Source organism: Pseudonaja textilis, chromosome 1, assembly GCF_049901715.1.
Source record: "Pseudonaja textilis isolate UNSWEBS1 chromosome 1, rPseTex1.2, whole genome shotgun sequence".
Taxonomy (NCBI): Eukaryota; Metazoa; Chordata; class Lepidosauria; order Squamata; family Elapidae; genus Pseudonaja; species Pseudonaja textilis.
Genome location: NC_141990.1, coordinates 60,518,639 through 60,530,397, shown reverse-complemented (window position 1 = coordinate 60,530,397; position 11,759 = coordinate 60,518,639). Strand labels below are relative to the sequence as shown.

At 36.1% G+C, this 11,759-nt stretch overlaps 1 protein-coding gene across 3 annotated transcripts in view; it reads left to right on the top strand.

Annotated features, from left to right (window-relative positions):
- The window catches only part of TMEM63B (transmembrane protein 63B), a 91,040-nt gene that overhangs the window by 1,889 nt on the left and 77,392 nt on the right, over positions 1–11,759 (top strand). The gene's annotated exons all lie outside the window — the stretch shown is intronic.

Sequence of the window (11,759 nt, the reverse complement as noted above, 5' to 3'; positions counted from 1 at the left end):
CCTTGTAACTTTGAACAGTCACTATGCAAACAGTTGTAAATCAAGGACTACCTGTGTGGAAGTTAAAATCCAACACATTATAGGAAAGCCTTGAGGAATGATATGGTGTAAAACCTTATCCAAATGTTGCAACAATGTAATACTGTTCCCCTTCTTGCAAGATCTAAAGTCTATATACCAATGCTAAGACTAAATTGTAAGTGTATGTAAAGATATTTTAATTTGGATTAGATCTGCTTAAGTTTGTTTTTTTTAATCAGCTTTTCTACTGGTTTGTTTTGCCTGATATTTCCTTGTCCCTACAATTCATTTATTCTTTCCTCCCTCCACTCCAGTAACCACTTCCATTGAGCATCATCTTCAGACTGCTTTTGCTCTGATTATATTTTGTTGAATAGAAAAGCAAGCTGCAAGTGGAGAGGAAGATTCCATTCCTGATCATATTGGGGATTATTTTTTTTTTTTGCCGTGGTTTCCAAAACTCCTTTGTTTCCATTTGTTCTAGTTATTTTCTTAAACTTAGTCAGGGTCTACTAATGTGGGTGTGCCAGGATTTCAGTGTGTCAACACCTGATGATAAACCACTAACTGACTTATATAAAATTGGTGAGGCAGACTGAAGACTAAATAAAGTGATGTATGTTGAGCCTAGCAGTCAACGGGATAGAAGAGAGATTTTGCTCTAAAACAAAATGCTTAGCAAGTATTTGGCACGGGACAGCCCTTAGGAAGGACCTGGGCCTATGTTATTTGTCTTTGATGTCATTTTAACTAATGACTGGCTTCTAAATACATAAAAGTTACCTGAGCCTTTTGAGAAATTGGTGAAAGATTAGTATCCATTACTTGCCATTACAAGAAAGCACATCCTCCTGTTGCAAATGTAACCCTTAAACGTGAGGGAAGGCATTGAATTCTCATTAAACTGGTGAAGTTAAGCCAGGAAATATTGACATTCCCAAAGCCGCCCAAGTTGTTCATGGAATTTTAATGCTACCGCTCCCAATGTTTTTCTTTTTCTTCTCATTGAAGCTTTCAGGTCTCCAGATGTGAGTTTCAACCATTGACGGTATGGCATGAAAAGACTCCTTTGAGTCAGGCTTGGCTTCTGGGAGCCTTGTGGGCACATCCCTGCTGCTTTCTTGGCAGCAGTATAGAAATGATTTGCCATGGCCTTCTGGGATTTTTTTTCCTTTATCTTTCTAAACTAGCTTTCAGACATGGAATCCCCTGGAGTGTCTCCCATCAAGAACTAAATTCTAAATTCAGATAAACTGAGCCAAATATTGCCACCTGCTGTGGAATGCTGAAATGCAGTTATATTGTAGCTAAAGAGACAGAAAATGAATCCAAGGCGCAATAACCCTTGGATTTGAACCTAGGTTTTTTTTTTCTTCCTATTTGAGCTCTGCTTTTTGTTGTTACCCAGCATAGGAATGGATATGATCTCTGAATAGCTTGTTCTTTATCCATTACAACTTCAGTGAAGTGTATTCAGTTCTTAACATCTGTCAAATGAGAGTGGAAACAAAGATAAGGGTTTTCCCCCTGATGATTTTATTAAAAATTACTAATGAAAAGAGTCAAACACAAGCTAGAAAAATACAGATAGTAAAATACAAAAAAGGGGGAAAGGGGGGAAAGGGGGAAAAAGCAGCCAATTTCCTCCTTGATCCCAGCAAGTAAAGGCAATTTTAATAGGACTTATATCTGTAAATACAGTCTCTTCATCCCATAGCTTATTTAAGAAAAAAACAAAATCCCAATGCTTTGTCAGTTGTTCTTTGTCAGCAAAAAAAAGTCCAGTAAAAGCAATCCAGGTGTAATTGTTTCTTTTAGCCCCTATCAAATAAGTCAACCTTGTATTTTATCCCTGAGTTTTTAAGACTCTTAATTTTTAACTCCTCCAAAAAGAATCCCATAATTAAGTTTCTGTTCATCTTCTAGCCAAAAATAAAGTCCTCCAACACCTTAACAGCACTCATTTGTATATCCAGTTAGAAAAAAGTTATCCAAATCAGTTTGCTGGTTCAATGTTTGTAATTGCTTTTAGAGAATACATCAGCCATAAGTTCAATTTATGTGTCCCTCAAGTAACCTGGACCCGTGTCATGAAAGGCTTTAAAGGTGACCACCAACACCTTGAGTTGCACCTGGAAGCAGACTGGTAAGCAATGCAGTTCCCAAAGCAGTAGTGATACAGTGCCCATTCTTGCCCCCTCCCAAAACTGCCCACACCAACTGGAGCTTCTGAATGCTCTTCAAGGGCAGCCCCATGTAGAGCACATTTCAATAGTCCATCCACAGAATGACTAGGAACTGAACGACTGAGCGCAGGAAATCCTGATCCAGGAAAGGCCACAACTGGAGCACAAGACAAAGTTGTGCAAAGGGTCTCCTAGCCATGACTGCCACCTATTCCTTGAGCAGGAATTGCAAGTCCAAGTTGCCAACTGGGTCTTTCTGGGGCAGTCCCACCCCATCCAGGGTCAAAGATGACAAGATCCCAGAGCCCCATGGACCCAAAGCTAGCAGTATGGCAAGTGCAAAGATTTATTAGTTGAGCAGCCTGTACTTTTTAAAATGTTAATTCATTGCTGATGTTAGATGAGAAAGGATTTCATCCCCAGGAACTCTAAAATGCCTCATTAATTGAGAAATCAATTTGCTTGTAATTGCTATTATATATTAAGATACAATTGTGCTATTTTTTTTTTAAGAGAGGAAATAATTGTAAATTTATTGCTTCTATTTATTTATATCCAGTAGCTGTCAAACCTGCAAACATGGCACAATATAGTGCTATATAGCAATAAAAATCACATTAGTTAACAATGAAAAGATGTGAGATTTATTTATTATGCTGATAAAAAGACTAGAAGTTACCAAAAAAAGTGAAGATATACAGACAAGAACCTGCCTTCCAAAAATGTAGAATATTGGCAAGAGCTGTCCTGCCATAAAATTGTGTGTGTGCGCGCGCGCGTATGTGTGTGCCTCATTTGAAAATAAGGTACTGGTTGGATTTCTTGCATTGTAACTTTATATAACTTTTCTTCAAGTAAATACTGTTGATTAGAATTGCTAGCTTGTTATTCAATGGATGAACTGCTTCCACTCTAGATTAAAGAAGGGAACTACCTATAAGACAACAATAAAATAATAAAGAATTAAAGATCTTCACAGTAGCTAAAAAAAAAGAAAAGAAACTTTGCTACTATGAAACAAGCATATTTGTTAGATATAGTATAACATTTTGTTACCAGTTCCTTCCTGTAATTCATACCTAATGTTCAGTGTAGAGAAATACACAATTATTTTTTTAGTTATTTGAAGGATATTCAGAGTAATGATACACATATCTGTTTAGACATAATTTCCAATGAGCTCAATGGTGTTTTTCCCCCAAGTGCATCTCTTTAGGATTTTATACTATAACTGCTAAGAGATGGAAGGTGATGTTGGCAAAATGTTAGTAAATTTGCTTTTTGGACCAAAAGTTTCTTCTAAGGAACTTGAGCAATATATTACTATAAAATGGGTATACCCATACAAAAATTATAATTCATATCTTTTGTTAAGCTAAGCCTGAGGGTATTGATTTGGACGTTTAAGGCAGAAGATAACATAATAGCAAAGCCACATCTGATGATTTCTTACTAATAAGATTTGAATCAGAAATTTAAAATACCGCTTTTTATATTATGGGGAAATCTGTTAATTATTAGATATTCCTCAGAATACAGGTTAGCTATAGGCTAGATTTTTACATTTGTAATATTTGAACTTTCTATGAATGTTTACACAAAAATTACATTTTTTTGTTGTAAGAAAAATACAGGTGTAGCTAATCTATCCAGATTCAGGATGCTGATGCTATCCACATTCCAGATTCAAAATGATCTTTAATATTATATAATAACTTTATGATGTAATTTGGAAACACTAATCTGATTCCCATATTTCACTAAGGTATAATGTACCTTTTTGGTTTTGACTTAATGTATTTTGATCCATAAGCCAAGTGATTTATAGCTTTAGCATGTTAACATGAACTTTGAGTTATTTGATAAAGCACAATTAAATAATGACTTAATTTTATATGTGAAATCTCTCACTATTTATGTATAATATATTTTAATTGTACTGGGTCCAATTTTTGCTAGTGTATTGTACCTTTAACTCTCCTACCCTGGTCTCTTTTTAGTGAAATAGCAATGATTCTAGCTTCTATGAATTTAAATGTATATATCATTTGCTATCAAACAGTGAATTATATATATTAAAAGTTAGTAAAGATCTAGGGAAATGTATCATCTGATTCTTTCTAGGATCCTTTAGATTCTAGGATATGGAGATTAAAGAGGGACCCCTAGCCTGGCATCTTTTCAACTCTCCTTCTGTATCAGTGCCACCTAAGCCATTGGCTAAACTCACACACGTGGCGGAGGTTGCTAGCTGCCAGGCTACTTGCTCCCATTTATGAGCAACGTTACAACTTTACTTACACTCCCCATCTATGTGACAAGATCTCTAGACTGGTACCCACTGTCTGAACAATCTTACCTGTGGGGGAAAAGGCTAAGACAGGCTATTTAAGTAACGCTCCTGCCATTGGGGAGTATATTTCCTGGTGAGGAGAGTAGCTAGAAGGGTTCTGAGTAAGGTGTCCACAGCCTTCTTTCCCTAATTTGGAATTGTTCTACCTTGTTGATAAGCATCGTTTTAAAGGCTTGAGCTAACCTAACCTCACGTCTATCTGTGTTCCTACTCGGAATGCCCCACAGCATCTCACTGCCTCCAATTTTAATAAGGAATCATAAAGACGGCCACAGTCTTGGAATTTTCTCCATCCTTTGTCTAGATTTGCATTAGCATTTTACTAAGCAAATTTTAATGTGAGAAAGCATAGAGTTCCACCTTCAAATTTGCTCTTTTTTTCATTTGTGAAACGTGGCAGCAAACATACCAGCCTGCAAGCATCCAGTCATGTCTCTTTGCCTCTGGGTGTTTTTCAAAGATGGTAAGATCACCAGGGATTGCATTTCTGGGTTGGCATTTCTTAGGTCTTTAGTCTGTTGGTCTCTGTGAAGTTCTTGAGATGCATTAGGGGAAGAGGATGGTGTCTGTGAGCTAATCTAACCTGTAACTCCTTGAACACTCATGCATCTTTCCCCCCAAAATCAGCATTAAAAAATGACTCATTTTCAGCTTTACAATTTGTTGCTTATTTTCTTTTATTTTTGCCAGGTTGAAAGGGCTCAGGATGATAGTTTGGCCTGATTTAGCTCTATGTGGTTGGAACTGGATTTGCAGATAAACCAAGGAACCACTCAATATTACAACAGCAGTAGGCTATGGGAACTAAGGCCCTCTTAAATTGGAAAAAGAATTATTCCTGTGGAATTTGCTCCTGGTTCTTCATGCTGTAAATGCAGAAGCTTCACTCAGGGAAGGCTCCTTTATAAGATTCAGGATGAATCAGCCTAAGGCTGTTCTCTGGGCCTGACAGTCACCTTTTGTTCACAAATTCATGGGAAAGTCTTTATCATTCTCTACTGGAGAACACTATCGGTATTAAGCCACAGTTTAATTGGAAGTTTTTAGTACCCTTCACATGCTTGAAATTGATCAATGAAAAGCATCAGTTACAAGGTGCAGCTTCCGTATCAAGTAACTTTTGTTTCTTCCCATTCCATGAGAAGAAACATATTTATTACCTGGTGTGATGGTATCCTTGTAAACATCTCACACAATGACACTCCTAAGAAGTAAAGGAAATTATATTGGACGTTTAAGTTTATGTTTTCACATTTGTCAACCTTAAGACATGTGGGCTTCAATTGCCAGAATCTGGGAATTAAAGAAAATATATCTTAAAGTTGACTAGTTAGAAAAACACGGATTTAAGTGAAAGTGAGTAGATAAAAAGAAGTAAAGCCAATCACTGTATATGGAGATGAGAGAGCCAAATCCAAAGGAGAAGTTGATTTACTGACTATATTGTTGTCAGTTTCCTACCAAAACTAAGAAGAAGAAAAACCAGCTTGTACCACAGTTGTGAGGGCCTGCTATCATCTCTTTGTTACCCTACTCCCACCCCAGGAATAAGCGTGTCTTTATCAAGGAGAAATCATTAAAGGACAAATTCTGTTCTGGGTTTGTAAACGTCTCAAACCAGAAGCAAATGATAAAAATGCATTAATAGTATTCACAATGAAGGGGAAAAGTCATCAGCAAGCATCCATTATTGGTATTTGGATATTGAATTTCATTATAAATCTCACTGAATCAATAGTGACCAGTAAAATGACCACATTCGTTTATTTTTATATAAAAATGCATAGACGTTTGCTGCAGGTAACGGAATAGCTACTGAAATGCAAAACAATTAAGTGCGCTTGCAAGTTGGTGGTGGCCCAGGAAGAATGTTTTGGGGTTAGAGCATAATATGCACACTAAATACTTTAAATTTAATAGTTATTAGAAAAAGCCATGTAAAGATTGGGGTTATTAAAGGGAGTGTTAATAAATTTACAAATATTGAAATATTATTAAATTGTCAGATTTATTATACTGGGTAGGGTTTCATATCTGAAAAATGTTGCTAGACTGGAGATGGTAGCAAAAAATAGAAATCTTCACACTCACTTTAAATATTTTAAGAAAAGTTTAATGAGGAAGCATGCAAGTTTTAAAAATTATTATTATGGTTGGATCAGCCAGATATTTAGACTGGCTTTGGCATTTTTATCCTATCAAGTCCTTCCCAAAGATCGGGAATAGGCAGATGTTGCTATTTCATCATATGAAGGGTCGATGTAAGCTGTTCCAAATAAAGCTGCCTTTTGCAATTGACTGATGGTGATGTTGTCAATGCTGGTAGTCTTCAAGTGGTACTCTAAATGTTTTGGAATTGCACCCCAAGGTGCAAGGTGCCTATTGCTATTGGTACTATCTTTGCTTTCTTTTCCCCCATTTTGTTCTACTTCTATTTGCGTATGGTAAATATTATTTTGGTATGTTATTATTTTCTCCAGTTCTTTCTCTTCTATTTGGCTGCCTCCAGGTACTGCCACGTCCATTATCCAGGCTTCTTTTGTCTTTTTTATTGACAGATGTTAAGTCTGGGGTGTTAGGCTTTTCTGTTTGAAGTCTAAAGTCCCAGAACACTTCGTTTTCAATTGTTTTGTCTATTTTGTGATCCTACCAGTTCACAGACAAATGGTATTTTTTGCAGATATTCCAATGCACCATTGTTGTTACTTTGTCATGCCATTGTTTCTAGTCCTCAATCTGTGCGGTCTGTTTTTTCAGCTTTTGGGGAAAGGCGGCATTTACTTTCTCTTGCTGTCGTCTCAGTTCTGACTTTGTATGCGTTTGTTCTTAAGACTTGGTCTTGCAGCCAGAATTAGCCCTTCTGTCTCTTTCTTCAATTGTGTTGATCTTACCTATTGCCAGGCCTGCTATTTGTTTTGCCTGCTTTATTATGTACTATATTTGTTATGCTTCGTCTCAAGTTATAGGTGTTACTGGGATTGTTATATTGCTTTTATGTTATTATTTAGGTGTTGGTTTGGTTTTGATTGTATGAGTTGGGCAATCTTATAAATCACAAAAAGTAAATATTTAAATGCCAACAATTTGTACCTACATGTTTTTTGAGCTCCCAATCAGTGTAATGATTGGTGATAAAAATAGGTAGGGACAAAATAAAAAGTGCATAATGTGAATGACAGCATTCTGCACAGTAATCAGGAGATGGAATGAGATCTCAGGTGACCCAACAAAAAGCTACTGAAATAATCAACACATGACACAGAGTATAAAGCAGAAACTTGATCATCTCACTTACAGAGGAACTGATAAAGATAATGCAGTGCTCAGTAAATGGAAATAGTAAATTTTCATAGGTTTTTTTTTCATAAAAGTTCCATCAATTTGAGCTCTTAATTTTTCCCAATAGCAGGAAATTCTTCTATTTGATACAAGAAGATTCATCATGGACAAAATCATTTGACCTAATCCTTACAAAACATGTTGTATAGTGAATATAAACTCTGAGGTTGAAATATCAGGCATTCCAAAATGTTGCTATATATGTATTATTCTAGATATTAACAGTCTTTTAATTTTAGGGTGGATCATTGTGTGGAAAAATATGAAATAATCCCAGACAGCAACATAACCAAGTACCAAATATCGATTTTCCTGGAAGTCTGCCTGCCATTCTTTCTACCTCCTCTCTCTTTGCAGTGCTACATTTTCTTATTTTTATTCTTTGCCCAGAAAGCTGGGCATCCTTGCAAACAAAGCACAAGACATGTCCCTAAGGTGCTTTTCAAAAGGCAACTGAAGATCAGAACTGAAGAAGCTTCTTGGATGAGAAGTGAAACAATTTCAAAGAAAAACCAAGAAAAATTCAGTCACCTTTTGAAAAACACCCTTGGAATAATTATATGACCTGGATGATTAAGAATCTTTATAGACATAAAGCACAAGTCTCTTTTTCTCATTTGTCCAATATTTGTATTTCTTTTATATATTTTGGTTTTCTCTTGACATACAGAACAGTGCTTAAAGAACAGTGTTCTGTCTGGGTCAGTTCGTTTACATGTGAAGCTCCTAATTTCTACCTCTGTTGTCCAACCATTGATAAAATAAGTCCTAAATTTGAAAGTATTCTGTGACTTTTTCTTTTATCTTTTATAGCATTAATCTATCCATTTCTGCACAGTCCAATTTTTTTTTAATTACATCTTCTCCTGTAGGTGTTTCCTTGCTTTTCAAATGTGCAAATACAATTCTTGCCACTATTAAAACATGTAATATCAAACATACATTCAGTTTATCATATTTTTCTGGTATTATACCTAACAAAAATAGTTCCGTCTTAAAATCTATATGCTGTCTTAACATTTTTTCTAACCATATATGCATTTTTGCCCAAAATCTTTCTGCTTTTAGGCATGTCCAAAAGAAACATTTGTATTTCTTTAAAAGAGTAATAGAGCTCATCTGGGCCCTGGAGGCTCTGTTGGTAATAAAGAGTGTGCTGGAGATTGGCTTTCTTTTGTTAGCATCCTACTTTTGTTCAATTAATCTGATTCACATGTTGCACTAAGACATAATGTGGTTTAATTCAGCACTTCAAAGGGACAAGGGCAGATATTGAACTCTGAGCAATCTATCTCAGCAGAAAATCAAAACTTCTCTGAAGTACGTGATGATTGTCCCTTATCAAGCTATTCTGATATGATTTTTGCAGCCTTTCTGGTGTGGAATACCGTAGTATCCTTGGTCTTTAGTTCAGCTCAGTATTTCAGGCAACAATTTACCTTCTTCATTCATGAGAGATAATTATAAGACCTGATCCTGAGGATGGAACAGCCAGACACTAAATATTCTAAAATAAGAACCTTCAACATTAGTAACTATATCTCAGTGTTTTGGGGAATTTATTGAACCTTAAACTGAAGGTTCTTCCAGAGCCATGAGCTTGCTCCATCAGCCTTGTTCTGTTGAAGAAAAAGGAGAAAGCCAATAAAGATAAACAGAAAAGAAACAAAATAAATCTTTCATAGACTGTTAAATAGTATGCTACAGATAGTACTGACAAAGTAAGCTACACTGCAAGTTGAACATAAACCATAAAGATGTGTAAGTAAGCATTCCTCACCATAGTTCAGTTTGGTGCAATCAATAGGTATTGGGGGAGGGGGATACTTCTAGTATTCATTGTACTTTCATATGGTTAAAGGAAAATCCAACTCTTAAGAAGGAAGGCTGTCGAGCTGTTTTAACAAGCAACCTTTGACTGAGATATGCAAATATTGATTTTGTCCCCTGAACATTGCTTTGTAGTCTGAAACTGAAGTTTGGTAGCATGGCAGTGATACCCGAGACCTGGGATGAGGTTGCAAACTTTTTCACGTGGATTTCATCAACCCAGCTCTATACTCCCAGTAACAAACTCGGCATATTTTCAAGAGAAAGTGTTATTTCAACTCATACCACAGATAAAGAAGAGGAGAAAGATTTATCCAAAGTCTCTGATTTGCAAATGAAATCAAGGTGGACATTTCCAATCATTTCTATCATTTCTAATACTTGGTATAGGAATTTAACAAACTCTAGAGTAGACCATATTAGGCAAAAAGCTTATCTAAGGCAAGGTTTTATTCCCTCCTTCACTAATTAGATAACAGTGAGAACCTATAGACCGGACTTAATAGTACTTCCTCGTTTCATTTTTCAAGCAAACACTAGATCTGAGAAGGAATATAATGTATAGCCATCATGACTATACTACTGGAGTTGCCACTATTCTCATATTCAGGTATTCATGACTACTGCAGTTGCCACTATTCTCATATTCAGGTAGAAATGAATTGGGTATGTATGTGTTTAAATATCATATAAAACTTACAAAATCTGTTTGATCAAAGATGGTAGTGGAACATTTGATCTCATAGATGGAACAATTCAACTCAGAAGGACAGAGAGAGATTCATCTGAAACCAGAGATTGTCAAAGTAGTCATCTAGACCATCATTCATATAAACTAAGCATACAAACTCTTTGATTTTGCCTATAAGTTGAAACAAGGTCATTCCACAATTGCATTGTTTTCTGATGCATCACTTGAAATATGTGTTCTTAATTAGATATTGACAAGTTCTGCACTCCACATACTTTTTCCCTTCCCAGTAACCTCTTTATGGCCTTGTGAGACTGTTCAAGGGTTTCAGCTCAAACAAATGAGTCCTGGATTAATTTTACACTTGGAATCAATTCATTTTTATTTCTCTTATTTTCACTTCTGAAGAGAATGTTACTCATTCATTTCTTTTTCCGTTTGCTTTACAAATAAGTGAGCAACCTCATTTTTAAATGAAAAAAAGGCATCCAGTGGATCCTTTTTTAAAAATTATATGTGCAGCAATTGCAGTTTAAACAGCACTTGTAGGAATGGTCTCCTTAAACTCAAAGACCTCAGAAAATGACATAAAATTAAGATTAGGAACACAAAATGGATTTCCTAGGAATCAGTGTGGCAGAAGTGGAACAACATATTCTATCCTTGCCCCCCCCCCCCAAAATCACCTAATTTTGTTTCCATGTCTGAGAAGAGACCTATACTTGTCCTCCCAATCCTAATCCAACTTCATGTCTTCAATGTCCGTCATGCTGGCTGAGGAATTCTTTTTAAGTCCACACAATTCAAAGTTGCCAAGATTGAGAAACGTTGATGTAGGTTGTCTCTCATGATATGCATAGGATCTAAAGCTGGTTTTTCTCTAGAGCAAATCCATGTATGCTATTTCAGAACTGTGATGACTACTGGATTTTGCTGGGTATTGCAGAGCAAGGGTGGTTTGGTCTGGTCTACTGGTTTGGGTTCTCTGGCTTTTGATGAATGACTAATTAGGATACTACTGGGGCTTCCACATAAGCAGAGAAATAAATCATGTACCAGAACTGTTTTTTAAATGGCTACTGGTGATATAGGGTGATGACCCTATGGCTGTGCATTCTCCCTTGTGATCTGTTCATCTGTGTTTGATGAAGAGTCCCTTATGTTTAGGGAAATTTAAAGAGGAGGGTATTAATGAGATCTTTGATTGGGATGCTCAAATGAACTGCTAAGATACTGGGTTATATAACAGCAGAAAGAGCAACAGTTTTGCAAGGAAAGCCCAAATGCATATCATGAAGTAGAAGTGCTTCTGAGATTTTAAATTCTCATCCATGTTGCA